Genomic DNA, 15,527 nt, shown 5'->3' with positions numbered 1-15,527 from the left:
GTAAATGATCAGGAAGGCCATTTATCCCAAAGCATATCTTTCCCCTGATTAGCCACCCAACTTTTATAAAACAAGAACACTTCAAAAGACCCGATTTCCAGCCACGCATTAGCAGAATAATTCTTCAAGCCTAGGAGTCTTGGGGGGAAATTTAGTTATTGTCAGCCTTCCCCAGGATTGTTATTTCTCCTTGCAACCTAAGCATGCGGCCGGGCAGTGCTAATTCAGGTCTTCCTTTGCCAATGTTGAACCAAGGAGGGCGGTGGAAGACGGCAGTCCCACAGCACGGCACGCACCAAGGGCTGGCCCTTGTCAACACCTATTGTAGGAATTCTTAGAGGGGTCCCGACACAGAGCTTTAGGCCAAGTTTCGCCTCAGAGGCCCACGGAGCTTCCTTTAAAGAAAGCCCACAGCAAGAGTCCCCACCCAAGCAAAAGATTCCCCACCCAGTCCAAGGCCGGGAAGATGCCCCACCCAGCGGCAGGCTGGGCCGGCCTCCTAGGCTGGTTTAACTGGTTGGGACGACCGAAGCCTGCTGGCACAAAAGGTCTGCACTTCGGGAGCTGAGGAGCAGCCAGCCAGAGGGTGGAGAGGAAAGCTCTTTCCTTTCTCAAGACCACCGCAGCCGCTGCCCCAAAACCTCCTTCACTGATACTCGCTGGAGGTAGGTGTTACATCCCACCCAGTCCCCCAAGACCCGGGACTGCGCAGGCGCTCGCTGAGCACCCGCGCGGCGCGTTCTCTCGCGCGCTCCCTCAGCTTCCTTAGCGAGCCCCTGGGCCGAAGGAGGCGCGGTGCTTCCAGGGTGTTGTAGTGTGCTTCCTCGACGAAAGGCCCTCACGTAAACTGGGCGCTGGGCGTCGGAGAACTACGCCTCCCAGCGTGCCCCGCGCGAGGGCACAGGGCGTTTGCCCTTGACGGCTTTAGCCGTCAGCGCAGGGAGGAGGACCCGGGAAGCCGGCAGCGGCGGTAGGAGGGAATGCGCGTGCGCGCTGGGCCGGTTCGTCCCGTTCTGTCCCAATCATTGTAAACAGGCGGAGGCTGGGGCGGGGTGGGAATGGGGCGCCCGAGGCCGGCCAGGGGCGCAGCGCAGGAGGCGCCTACGGTGGCTGCGGCGGCACGGTGAGCGCGAGGAGGCGGCGGCTGCGGCGGGGCGGGCGGTCGCGCGGCGTCAGGCACAGGTCAGTGGCGGCCAGCGGTGGCGTGCGGGGGTCGTGGCGGTGCCCCTCGCCTGCCCGCGGGGCGCTCTCCGCACCCACCTCGCAGCGGCGTCTGTCAGGCAGCGTGCGGGGCTGGGAGCTCGCCGCGCGCGGGGTTGGAGTTGGGGGTGGGGGGCGTGGCTGCCCCGAGTGCGGGTTCATCCCGGGCAGGCTTCTCCCCAGTTCTCGCCCCCTTGCCGGCCGTTCCTCCCATTTGCCGGCCGGGCCTCCCTCGTGGCACCCGCGTTTGTGATTTGGTGCTCTCGGGGTCCGGAGGAGGAGGGTCGGGAACCGGGCCCCTCCCCCCTTGAGTCTCCAGGCCTCAGGGCAGCTCTTGGGCACCGGAACGGAGGAGAGGGGACTCTGTCTTTTATATAATCACTGTTTTTTCATCGCACCCGGAGTATTGACCCGTCTCCGGGACTTGTCCAGTGGGCTAGGAAAAGGCTCTTGATGTTTCCCACCGCTGGCATGGAAGCAGTGGAGCTCCTTTGAGTGCTTCGGTCTTTCGTTCAGGTTTCAGTGCGAATGGGGACAGATCTGGAGTTGAGAATCCTTCTTACAACTCATTCTCAAGTATGCTTGTGCCAAAAGGCTCTTCTTGAGGTCGCACCCCCCTCCCCCTTTTAAAATTTATCCTTAGCAGAATGGAACAGGTTTTACACAATATTCCACACCTCAGTCTTAACCTGAAATAATTACGCTGTTTCGAGTTTTGCGATTCATTACTTCCGAGCCTCCCTCTTGCCTAAGCAGCTTGTTACTTCTAAGGCCTAGTAGAGTTCTTGACAGTAATTAAAATGTGAAGTCGAGATACTTTGAATGTGCATGGTAAGAGAAGTGCAGTCGTTTGGACATGGAGTTCACACACCATCTAGCCTGATTAGAAAAGCTTTCGCTGAATTTTTTTAGTGGAGTGGGCATGTTCAAAGGCTGCTGCAACTTTAGGTAGCATTCCATCATACTTGGGAGTTATTCATAAAATATTTAAGTGGTGATAAGGAGCAAGCTCACTTTTGGTTTGGTGATTATGGAGGCAGCACTTCCAAATGAAAAAATGGGACTGCGAATAAGAAAGGTAACCTCACTTGACACGTTTCCAGTTATCTTGGTGATTTGATAGTTCCTTTCTGAGTGTCTTCCCGAAAATGAGTAATTGCTGTAAACTGTATTGGCAGTAGGAGAGGTAGGAAGGAAGTTAGTAGAGTGGTTCCCACTTTTCAAAGTGACCCATAGATTTAAGTGGAGTAGGCTAGTTTAACAGTAACCATAGGGCGGTAATTCTTTGAACAAAGAATCTTGAGGCCATGTACCATAACTTAATTTGCTCTCTCTTCAAAATAATCTCTCATTTTAGGTCTTTCTAATTTAGAAAACCAGAAGTGTCAGAAAATGAATATTTAATTTGTATCGTTGTGTTTGCACAGCTGTTTGCTTGGCAAGGAGAGATTGGGCCTGAATGTAACCCCCAAATATGTCCTTTTTGAAAGAAAATTCCTGATCGAAACCTAAGTTAGTATATGTGGGAGGAATAAGGAAGAATGCAGGTCATTTAGTATGGGAGAATTACTAGTAATAATTCCATAGCAGCAGGTACTGTCCCAGGTGAAGAAGACTTCCAGATGGATAAGGCACTGCCCCTGCTTTCAGAATGGTCAGATTCTATCTCTGACTTGAACCGTTACCAAGTACAGTACGTTTTTGAGATTATTTTGACTGGACAAAGCGTGGGCGTATACAGGGTGTACAAAGGAGTTAGTGGCCAGTTTCCTAAAGGAAGAGGAGATTGAGAAAGGTGGCAGCGGTAAGGAAAACGTTATGTATAGGAGGGGATGAAAAGAGTAAGGATGGGCATTTAGGTAGAAGGAGTGTGAGCAAAAGCACAGGGGTCTAAGCTGCCATAGTGAGTTGGCAGAGGCGAAATTATGGATAGTCTTATACACAGTTGAAGTAATCCCAGCTTTTATCTTGTGAGCAAATAGGAGTCACTGAGACAGGATAAAGAAAAGAGAAGCCTAGGCCAGCTCAACCCATTAGCTCCCTGCTGTGTGTTAGGTGTTGTCTTAGGTACTTCATGCTTTAAATTCTTAAACTTGAAGGTTTAGGCATGACTGAGGCAGAAAATGAGAGAAAGGAACTTAAGGCAGAAGGAAAGCTGGACATGATTAGAGAGAGCATAGAACACTTTTAAAAATTAGAAGTCGTTCTCTACAACTATGGCATTGGGTTTATGGTGGAAGTAGCAGAAGATGAGGCTGCCTAGATAGATCCTTGAGCATTGCATGCCATTCTAGGGATTCTAGAGGTTTTTTTTCCTATAGATAATAATAGAGTTCATGGATTTTAATCAGGAAAGATTCTTGAAAGGTTTTCATTTTAGAAAGATCATTCTGGTATTACAGAATGCAGATTTCAGAAGGGAGGGAGGGGAGGTAAGGCAGGGTGCAGAGAGACTGGTTAGGAGTTTTTGTAATAATTGAGGTGACAAGTAAGACCCTACGTTTAAGGTAGCAGCAGTGGAGATACACAGGAGTAAGTTCCTAGCACAAACATTTAGAAAGTAGAATTCATAGGATTCAGTTACAGTTGGATTTTAACTTGGGTGATTGAATAGACAATGGTAAAGTACAGTTGACCCTTGAACAATGCAGGGGGTAGGGGTGCTGACCCCCCTGCAGTCTAAAATTCATGTATAACTTTTGACCCCCTCAGAACTTAACCACTAATAGCCTGCTGTTGACTGGAAGCCCTACTGATAACAAAAAGTCAATTAACACATATTTTATATGTCATGTGTGTTATATACTGTATTCTTATGGTAAAGTTAGAGGAAAAAAAAGTGTTATTAAGAAAATTATAAGGAAGAAAAATACGTTTACAGTACAGTACTGTATTTATCGAAAAAGACCACATATGAGTGGACCTGCACAGCTCAAACTCATGTTGTTCAAGGGTCAACTCTGTACTGAGACAGGGACTTCAGGAAGAGGAGCAAACTTGGGGAGGAACAGTATTTTAGCTTTTGGATATACTGAATAGGGAGTTAATCTATGAAACATTCAAGTGGAAACATTGGCTGCAGAGTCGGGTGTGTGGATTTGGAGTCTCCGAGAAGTCTTACTGTGCAAGTCAGCAGGCTGTATTCTAGGTGGTAGCTGAAACCTTTGATTTAGGTAATACCATGTAGGAAGAATTTACCAATGGAGGATAGTCCTGGAAATAGACAATGGAGAATAACATTTAAAGCCAGATAGAGGAATAAGACCTGGAAAGGGAAATTCCTGTGTCTAGAGATGCAGAGAAATCATGAGAAAATGTCATAGAAGCCAAAATGGAATCATTTCAAAAGGAAGTTGTACTTCAAAACCAACTCTCCAGGAAAAAAAAAAAAAAAATTAAAAAAAAAAAAAGCTATGCTCTAACTGCTTTGAGAACTTGAGTTAAACAAGGATTGTTAGGAGTCTATTGAATTTAATAACTAAGATCAGTTGTAACATTCTACTTAATGCTTAACTTAAATTCTACTTAATACAATTAACTTTTGGGGAAGGAACTAGGTTTTATTGAATTGAGGAGTTAATAGAAGGTCAGAGAGTGAAGAAAATAAATGTAGATTATTTCAAGAATAAATAAGTCTTAGCTGTGAAGAATGGAAAGAGGTGTTAGCAGAAGGTAGAAAGGGTTAAGGGAGTGACTTTTAACATGGCAAAGATTTAAGCCTGCTTTTTTCAAGTGTACAATTTAGCGGTTTTTAGTATATTCATACAGTTGTGCAGCCATCTCCACAGTCAACTAGAACGTTTTTATTATCCCGAGGAAGAAACCTTTTACGCGTTGTCAGTCACTCACCATTCCCCCTACTCCCACCCATTAGCAACCACTAACCTACTTGCTCTCTCTGGATTTGCCTACTCTGGACATTTTGTATAAATGGAATCATATATATTATCATTTGTGACTGACTTCCTTTACTCAGTATAATGTTTTCGACGTTTATCATATTGTAGCATATATCAGGACTTAATTCCTTTTTATTGCCAAATAATCTTCCATTGCCTGGTTGCACCATGTTTTGTTTATCCAGTGATCAGTTGGTGACTGAGTTTTTTCTACTTTATGGCTATTGTGAATAATGTTGGTGTGAATATTCATGTGCAAGTTTTGGTGTGGATGTATGTTCCTCCTGGGTATATACCAAGGAATAGAATTGCTGGATCGTATAGCGACTCTTACGTTTAACATTTTGAGGAAGTGCCAAACTGTTTCCCAAAGCAGCTGTACCATTTCATCATGCAGTGTAGGGATTCTGGTATCTCCATATCCTCACCAACACTTGTTATGTTCTGGGTTTTAAAATTTTAGTTATCATTGTGGGTGTGAATTGGTATCTCATTGTGGTTTTGATTTGATGATATTGACCATCTTTTCAATGGCTTTTGTAGGTCATCTTTGGAAAAATACCTACTCAAGTCCTTTGCCCACTTTAAATTGGGTTGTCTCTATGTTTTTGCGTTGTAAGAGTTCTTTTTGTTTATTCTGGATGCTAGACCCTTATCAAATAGATGATGTGCAAATATTTTCCGTTCTTCAGGTTGTCTTTTTACTTTCTTGATAACATCTTCTGATAGTAAAAGTTTTTAATTTTGATGAAGTACAGCCTGTCCATTTTTTCCTTTTTGTTACTCATGATTTTGTTGTCATATTTAAGAATCCATTGTCAAATCCAAGGATGTAAAAATTTAGGCTAGTACTCTTTTAAGAGTTTTATGGTTTTAGTTTTTATGTTTCGGTGTTAATTCATTTTGAGTGAATTTTTATGTGTGGTCTGAGATATGGGTCCGTTTTTTTGCATGTGGAAATCCAGTTGTTAAATACCCATCTGTTGAAGAGACCATTCTTTTCCCATTGAATAGTCTTGGCACCCTTGTTGGTAATCAGTTGACCATAGATGTTTGGGTTTATTTCTGGACTCCAATCAATTCTGTAGGTCTGTATGTTTATACTAATGCCAATACTACATTGTTTTGGCTATTCTATAGTTTTGTAGTACCTTTTGAAATCGGGAAGTGTAAGTGTTCCACCTTCTTCTGTTTCATTATTTTTTGTGGCTTGATTCAGGGCCCATTGTAATTCCATGTTAAACTGAAGATCAGCTTTTCCATTTCTGCAAAAGAGATTGTTGAAATTTTGATAGAGTTTGCATTGAATCTATATATCCCTTTGAGTTAGGGCATTATTATTTTGTCTTAACATTGTTGAGTCCTCCGGTCTGAAAAGTCTATATTCCCTATGTTGTACCTTTTACCTCCACAAATGGAATTTTTTTAAAATTTCATTTTTGGACTGTATCATCATACACAGTTAATTTTCTATCTTCATCTTGTATCCTATAACTTTGTTAAACTCATTTATTGTCTCTAATAATTTTCTAGTATATTCTTTTGGGTTTTCTATGTAAGATTCTGTCATCTGTGAATGGAGACAGTTTTACTTCTTCCTTTGCAATGTGAATGCTTTTTTTTTTTTTTTTTTTGCCTGGTTGTCCTGGCTAGAACTTCCAGTTCAATGTTGAATAGAAGTGGCAAGGACAAATCTCCTTGTCCTGTTCCTGGTCTTAGGAGGAAAGCTTTCAGTCTTTCACCATTAATTGTAATGTTAACTATGGGTTTTTCACTGATGCCCTTGATCAGTTTGACAAAGTTCCCTTCTATTCTTAGTCTGTCAGATGTTCTGTTAAATGTTGGTTAAGGTTCCTACATACTTTTTAATTTAAAAATTATTTTTCAAATTATTGATTTTCATTGTTATTTCATTGTGGTCAGAGAATATACTTTATGTGTTTTCAGTCTTATAAAATTTATTCAGATTTGTTCATGGCCTAACATATGATCTTTCTTTAAGAATGTTCCAGATGCACTTGGGATGAATCTGTATTCTGCTATTGTTGAGTGGAGTGTTCTGTGGATTTCTGTTAGGTTTAGTTTAAAGTATTGTTCAAGTCTTCTCTTTTTCTTATTGATGTTTTGTCTAGTTAGTCTATACATTTTGAAGTCTTCAACTATTGTTGAACAGTTTTTCCTTTCAATTTAGTTAGTTTTTTTGTTCCATGTCTTTTAGGGTTCTGTTATTAGGTGCATATATGTTTGTAATTGTTATCTTACCGTTTTATCATTAAATATTTTTCTTTGTCTCTTAGAATATATTTTTGTTTTAAAATTTATTTTGTTACTAGTATAGCCAGTCCTCCCAGCACTCTTTTGGTTACGGGTTGTATGAAATATCTTTTTATTTTCAACTTGTGTCTTAGAACCTAAAGTGAGTGTCTTATGGGCAATAGATAGTTGTATCTTTAAAAAAAAAAAAAATCTGTTTTGCTAGTGTCTGCCTTTTAATTTTGGGAATTCAGCCAATTTATATTTGAAGTAATTATTCATTAATAAGAACTCCTGCCCTATTACTGTTTGTTTTCTATATATTTAAAATTTTTTTTATTCTTCATTTCTTCCATTATTGCCTTTTCTGTTTCTTTGCAGTGTACTATTTTAATTCCTATATTTTGTTTACTACATAGTTTTGAGTTAGCTCTTAGTGGTTAACCTGGGGTTATGATTAACATTTTAATTTGTATTAGTCTAGTTCAGATTAATAACAGGTTAATTTCAACAGTGTACTCCTATAGCTCCACTCCCCTTTATAGTGCTGTTGTCACAAGTTGTATCTTTATACCTTGTATGTCCATCTGATTTAAAACTGTTGCTTTATGCAGAGAAAATAGATACAAATGAAAAATACATTTATGCTATCTTTTACATTTACCTTTGTAGTTACTTTTACTGCCGTTCTTTATTTCTTCATGTGGATTCAAATTACTGTCTAGTGTCCTTTCATTTCAGCATGAAGGACTCCCTTTAGCATTTCTTGTAGGATAAGCCAATTAGCAATGAATTTTTTCAGATTTTTTTCTTCTGAGAATGTATTATTTTTTTCTTTCAATTCTGAAGGATAATTATACAAGATAAAGATTCTTGGTTGACAGTTTTTTCCTTCCAGTACTTTGATTATGTCATCCCACTGCCTTCTGGCCTGTATGGTTTCTGATGAGAAGTCAGCTGTTAATGAATGAAGATGCCTTGTATGTGATGAGTCACTTCCGTGGGCTTCTTTCAAGATTCTCTCTTTGTTTTTATAACTATTTGATGAAGATGTGCCTCAGTGTGAATTTCATTGAATTTCTCCTGCTTGGAGTTTAGTGAGCTTCTTTGATATATAGATTAATATTTCATTAAATTCGAGAAGTTTTTAGCCACAGTTTCTTCAGATATTATTTCTTCACTTTTCTCTCTCCTCTTCTTTTGGGACTGCCACTATACTTGGTATGCCAGATGGTGTACCACAGATCTCTTAGGTTTTGTTATATTTTCTTCATTAATTTTTCTTTCTGATCCCCAGACTGATATATATCAATTGACCTGTCTTTAAGATCACTGGTCTTTGTCCTGCCTTCTCAAATCTGATGTTGAGTCTGTATAGTGAATTTTTCATATCAGTTGTTATACTTTTTAATTCCAGAATTTCTATTTGATTCTTTAAAAAATAATTTTTTAATTTTTATTTATTTATTTTTAGTGTTTATTGACTTTGAGAGAGAGAGAGAGAGAGAGAGTGCACACGTAAGCAGGGGAGGGGTGGAGGGAGAGAGAGGATCCCAAGCAGACTCTGCGCCATTAGCACAGAGTTCGATGCAGAGCTTGAACCCGTGAAAGAGGAGATCATGACCTGAGCCAAAATCAAGAGTTGGATGCTTAACTGACTGAGCCACCCAGGTGCTCCTAAAAGTAATTTCTATCTTTTTATTGATGTTCTCTACCTGGTGAGACAGAATTCTTACGCTTTCTTTTAGTTTTTTTAGGCATCATTTCCTTCAGCTTTTGAACATACTTAAATCAGATCTTAAAGTCTTTGTCTAGTAAGTCTGATATCTGGGATTCCTTAGGGAGTTTCCGGTGATTGCTTTTTTTTTTTCCTGTGTATGTGGGCCATTCCTTCTTGTTTCTTTACATGTGCGTAATTTTTTGTTGAAATTGGACATTTTGAGTATTATAAAATGGCAGTTCTGGAAATTAGGTTCTCCACTTTCCCCAAGGTTGTTGCTACTTGTAACTGTTGTTAGTTGTTTAGAAACTTTTCTGAACTAATTTTCTAAAGTATATATATTCTTTATTATGTGTGCCCATTGAAGTCTGTGTTCTGTTAGCTTATTGGTCAGCTAATGATTGGACAGGTATTTCCTTAAAACATTTCATACCAAAAATATCTCCCAGTATGTTCAGAGGGGTGTTGTGCTACTGTTGAAGTATTCCTTGAGCACTCGGCCACTTTACAGCTCTGGTTAGTCTTAATTTCCTGTTTGTATAAAGGTCAGGGTCATCCAGAGTGAGCCTTCTTGGTACAGTAAACTCAGTGAGATTCACACTGAGACTCTTAATCAAACAGTTGAAAAACAAAGAGAGAATCTTGAAAGAAGCAAGACAGAAGTGACTCCCCACATACAAGAATCCTCAATATCACTTAACAGCCAACTGCTCTGACTTCTTAGCAGAAACCATAGAAGCCAGGAAGTGGTGGGATGACATAGTCCAAGTACTGGAAGAAAAAAAAAAAGTCAAGAGCTGACAAAATTCCTGAGCATGTGCACAGCCCTGGGCATACACATTGCGTCCTAGATTTCCCAGGAATCTGTTCAAGGTCTTTATTTCCCAAAACATCTCATCGCCCAGCCTTACCACTCAAGGTTTTTTGGTCAGTTTGTTTGCCCCAGCTTTTACTCATTGCATCAGGCAGCAGCGCTGAAAACATCTGCCTGTAAATGTTTTTGGCAAATACCCTTTGTGTCCTGTAGTGGCTTTAGCTTTGGGGAAAGTCTGAGGTAGCAGTATTAGGTGAGATAAAGCTCGACTTTTCAGAAAGTCTTCCAGGGAGCCCTTAGGTAGGTCAAAACAAATAGTTTCAGTTTGTTTGTGAATGAGGTTTGTTCTGCCGGCCAGTGCTGGGAACGTGTGCTGCTGTTTTCATGGCTGCCACTGATCTGCGGAGCTCAGGGTAGGACGAGAGTAAGTTAAATGCCACAAAGCTCTGTGTTTTTACCAAGATTTAGTGGTGTCTTGAATAAGTAATCCTGGGATTGCTGCAAGCTTTGGGTTAGTTTCTGCTGTTCTGGAAAAGTTGATTCTCACAGTTTTTAGTTGCTTTTACGGAGGGGTGGACTTTTGCTGTTTCTCATGCCAGCATTTTGCCAACATTCCATCTATTACACTACACTTAACTTCTAGGCTACCTGGTATTCGTATAGTTCAAGTGAATTTCATGTAGCATACAGTAAGCCAGCATATTCTTCTCAGTGCTTTATTTTTAAAGGATTTTAGATGTGTATAGAGATGCAATGTAAATAAAGGTTTCTTGGCTGTTATAAATGTGATGTTAAGTATCCTTTTACTTATATTCTTGCTTACTTTTGTGTGTTTGAGGATAAGGTTTTAATAGTGGAATTGCTAGGTGAGAATATTAATTTTTGATAGGTTTTGTTAAATTGCCCTTTTAAATGTATCAGTTTACACTTTTACGACTAATGTATTAGGGTGTCTCTTTCTACACACCCTTCCATTATTGGGTATCAGACCTGTTCATCTTCAGAAGATTTGCAGTTAAAAAAGAACATGTCTTTAATTTCCTATTCCTTAATTTTTAAAATCTCTTTTTTGTGTGTTTTGTGTTTATACCCTCTACCATTTTTTTCTTTTTAAAAAAATTTTTAATGTTTTTTTAGATTTTATTTTGTAATATAATTTATTGTCAAATTGGCTAACATACAGTATGTAAAGTATGCATGTTTATTTTTTCTGAGAGAGAAAATCCCAAGCAGGCTCCATGCTTTCAGTGCAGAGCCTGATGTGCGGCTCTATCCCACAAACCCTGAGATCATGACCTTAGCCAAAATCAAGAGTCAGATGCTTAACCAACTGAGCCACCCATGTACCCCTTGTTTTTCTTTCTTTTTACTTTTTTTTTTTTTTAATGTTTATTTTTGAAGGAGGGAGAGACAGCGTGTGAGTGGGGGCGGGGGCAGAGAGAGGGAGACACAGAATCCGAAGCAGGCTCCAGGCTCTGAGCTGTCAGCACAGAGCCCGATGTGGGGCTCGAACCCACAAACTGTGAGATCATGACCTGAGCCAAAGTCAGACACTCAACCGACTGAGCCACCCAGGCGCCCCTTTTTTTTCTTTTTAAAACATTTTATAAAATATTTGCCACATGCAGTGTCAGTATTTTTTTCCACGTTTCTTCTTGGCTTATTATTTTTTTAAAGTTTAAGTTTTTTTAAAGTTCATTTATTTATTTTTAATAGCATGCAGACGCTCTGGGGGCAGGGGCAGAGAGAAAGGGAAAGAGGGAGAATTCCAAACAGGCTGCACACTGTCAGCGCTAAGCCTGACACGGGGCTTGAACTCAAGAACCGTGAGATCATGCCCTGAGCTGAAACCAAGAGCTGGATGCTTAATTGACTGAAACACCCAGGTCCCCCTCTTCTTGGCTTTTTAAATGTGTTTACGATGTTTTTAAAATTTTTTGAGGGGTTTTCAAAGGGACAATCACAAAGAAAAGGCAGGAAAAACCTCATTTTTCAGAGTGTTAGATGGGGGAGAAATATAGTTTAGAAAATTTCAAGTTTTGTCCAGACATTTTTTTTTTTTTTTTTAAAGTTAGTGAAAGCTCGAGCGCCAGCATGAGCAGGGGAGGGGCAGAGAGAGAGGGAAAGAGAAAATCCTAAGTAGGCATCGGGCCTGTACAGAGCCTAATGCAGGGCTTGATCTCAGAGGGTGAGACCACGACCTGAGCTGAAATTAAGAGTCAGACGTTTAATCGACTAAGCCACCCAGGTGCTCTGTCCAGACATCTTTATACTCTTGCTTTTTTTTATAGTTAATAGCACAAGTAAATATTGGCTAATCTTCTTATTGCTTACTGAGTGCCTACTATATATGAGGGATTCCATTCTACTTAATCTTGCCAATGCCTTGCCAGATGTCAGTATTCTTTTGTACAGATAAGGAAATTTGGTCTCTGAAAGGTGATGGTACTTAGTCAAAACCCATAGTTGTGTTCCAGAGTTAAGATTCGAGCCCAGATCATCAGACTCCAGAGCCCAATATACTTCCTATTTACCAAATTAGCTCTCTGTCGGGATATTTCCCAGTTTCCTTACAGAGGGAAGGGAGTCTGCATGAGACAAATATGATTGTGTTTTTCTCAGCCGTTAAAGATGCTGCCAAAGGAAGAACAACTTAATTTCTTGTATGTTCTTGCAGAGATATTTTATACACATACAAAGATACATGTATATCTTTAAACATGTATATCTTCCATTCTAAACAGTTGTAGTACATGGAGTGAGGGAATCAATATTTGTTGAGCGCTTGCTGCGTACCAGGCACTAGGCCTATTTCTTTTTTTTTTTTTTTTAATTTTTTTAATGTTTATTCATCTTTGAGAGACAGAGAGAGAGACAGAGCATGAGTGGAGAAGGGGTAGAGAGAGGGAGACACAGAATCCGAAGCAGGCTCCAGGCTCCCAACGAGCTGTTAGCACAGAGCCCGACGCGGGGCTGGAACTCACAAACCGTGAGATCATGACCCGAGCCGAAGTGGGCCGCTTAACTGACTGAGCCACCCAGGCGCCCCAACTAGGCCTATTTCTTTGAGTGAAGTCCTTAAAACTGATTGCCTTAGAAAGTTGTACAAATATTTAGATATGAAGCTTCTGCATAAAAAATTGTTAAAAACAAAAGTACTAGTAAAACATTTGGAATTGCTTTCAGAGCCACCCAGGTGCCCCCAGTTTGGATACAGAAATACTGAAGAGAAAAAAGAGAGGGAAGATGAGGAAGAAAGCTCCCCTCTCCTATACTAGAAAGAAGACTTTGTAAGGAAAATTTATAAATTGTAGCAATTTAAAGATGTTGGCAATTTTAAGTAGTTTCTTCGGAAGTTAAAATAATAAATCAAGACCTTTGACGTTCCGCTTAGGAAAATCATGGGAAACAAAAGTGTGGATGTAAAACTGGAGAAGAGGCTCGTTGAAGTCTATATTGTTAACCCCCTAGTGTGGTAACACAATTGGAAAGCAGCAGATACCATCCAAGTTTTTCAACTTAAGTTTAGTGTTTTAAGAAAATGAGCATATTATGACATTAAATTTAGCCTCCTTAGGTTTTCCTTAGGTTACTTTTTCTTTTTTTAAATTCACAGACTTTTTTAAAGCAGTTTTAGGTTCACAGGAAAATTGAGCAGATGATAGAGATTTCCCATATGCCCCCTGCCCCCACATATGCATAGCCTACCCCATTATCAGCACCCCCTTCACCCCTTGCCGGAGTGGTACATTTGTTATGCTTGATGACCCTACAGTGACACTTCATAATCACCCAGAGTCCACAGTCCACATTAAAGTTCACTTTGGTGTTGTACGTTCTGTGGGTTTGGACAAATACGTGACATGTACCTACCATTGTGTTATCACACAGTGTTTTCACTGCACTAAAAATCCTTTGTGCTCTGTCTGTTCTTCCTTCCCTGCCTCCTTCCACAGCCACAGCAACCATTGATCTTTTAGCAGTCTCCAGAGTTTTGCCTTTTCCAGAATGTCATATAATGGGAGTCAGTACAGTATGTAGCCTTTAAATTTTTTTTGTTTTTATTTATTATTATGTTAAAATATTTATATATGTATTTATTTTGAGAGAGAGAAAGAGAGAGATGGAATCCCAAGCAAGCTCTGTGCTGTGAGCACAGAGCCCATCGCAGGGCTTGAACTCTGCTTAACTGACTCAGCCACCCATGCGCCCCAGTATGTACCTTTTTAGATTGGCTTCTTTCACTTAGTAACAGGCACTTAAAATTCTTCCTCCATTTAAGATTCCACTCATTTATTTTTATCACTGAATAATATTCTGATGTCTGAATATATCACAGCTTATTTATCCGTTCCCTTATGAAAGGGCATCTTGGTTGCTTTTAAGTTTTGGCAATTATGAATAAATGTAATTCTCTAAGCCGCCATGAACATCTTGTGTGCAGGTTTTTGTGTGTACATAAGTTCTCTCAACTCATTTGGGTAAATACCAAAACACCAAGGAGTGTGATTGCTGCATTGTATGTTGTATGAGGATGTTTAGTTTTATAAGAAACTGCTAACCTGTTTTCCAAAGTGACTTTGCCATTTTGCATTTCCACCAGCACTGAATAATAGTTCCATATCTTCATCAGCATTTGGTTTTGTCAGCATTTTGGATTTTGGCTATTCTAATAGGTATACAGTATTTTCTTGTTTTGTTTTTTTTAACTGAGGCATAACTGACATTTATTTTAGGTGTACAATGTTATGATTCCATATTTGTATATATTGCAAAATGATCACAAGAAGTCTAGTTAACATCCTTTGCCATACGTAGTTACAAAAACATTTTTTTTTAATGTTTTTAATGTTTATTTTTGAGAGAGACAGAGTGTGAGTGGGGGAGGGCCAGAGAGAGAGAGTTCCCTCTCTCCCAGAATCTGAAGCAGGCTCCAAGCTCTGAGCTGTTAGCACAGAGCCAGATGTGGGGTTCAAACTCATGAACCGTGAAATCATGACCTGAGCCGGAGTCAGACGTTTAACTGACTGAGCCACCCAGGTGCCCCAACAATTTTAAAAATAGATATATCATTTTTTTTTAATCTAGATTTTTTTTATCAGGTTCATCGTTTTAATTAGAAATGTTCCCTAATGATATGGAGCATTTTTCATATGTTTACTTGCCATTTGTATATTTTCTTTGGTGTCTGTTCTGCTCTTTTACCCATTTTTAAATGGATTTGTTTTCTTATTGTTAAGTTTCGAGAGTTCTTAGTACATTTTGGATAACAGTCCTTTGTTACATTATAGTCTTTTATGAATATTTTCATCCAGGGTGGCTTGTCTTCTCATTCTTGGTCTTAAGTCTCTTAATTTTTATGTTTACCCTGCCCACTCTCTTTTTCTTACAAAATATTAACTAAAGAAACTAAATTCCATACCCTATAGATTTTGAAGCTTAATCAGATTAAGATTTTATTTGCTTATTTTTGCAAGGCTGATGTGTGTGTCCATCAGAGAGCACATTAAGGTGTTTCTTTTTTGTGTAAGATATTAGCAGCCATTGATAATCATTACCAGTACCCATTTTTAACTCGCTTATTAAGTGGTGATAGTCTTTCATTTCTTTGTTTATTAGGTGGAAGATTTTGATCAAAATA

General features: G+C 39.8%; 1 protein-coding gene across 4 annotated transcripts in view; it reads left to right on the top strand.

The window, feature by feature from the left end:
• The first annotated feature begins 549 nt into the window (after positions 1–549).
• RALBP1 (ralA binding protein 1) overlaps positions 550–15,527 on the top strand; it is a 47,476-nt gene continuing 32,498 nt past the window's right edge. The window contains exon 1 of one of the 4 annotated variants that reach the window (XM_042909461.1): positions 550–665. The gene's annotated coding sequence lies outside the window, so the exon portion shown is untranslated. Of the gene's footprint in view, positions 666–1,015; positions 1,183–14,489; positions 14,563–15,527 lie in introns of those variants that run through there. The other 3 variants (XM_042909458.1, XM_042909459.1, XM_042909460.1) reach the window with 3 other exon arrangements.

This window comes from Panthera leo, chromosome D3, assembly GCF_018350215.1.
Source record: "Panthera leo isolate Ple1 chromosome D3, P.leo_Ple1_pat1.1, whole genome shotgun sequence".
NCBI classification, from domain to species: domain Eukaryota; kingdom Metazoa; phylum Chordata; class Mammalia; order Carnivora; family Felidae; genus Panthera; species Panthera leo.
This window is presented reverse-complemented; position numbering and strand designations above follow the sequence as displayed.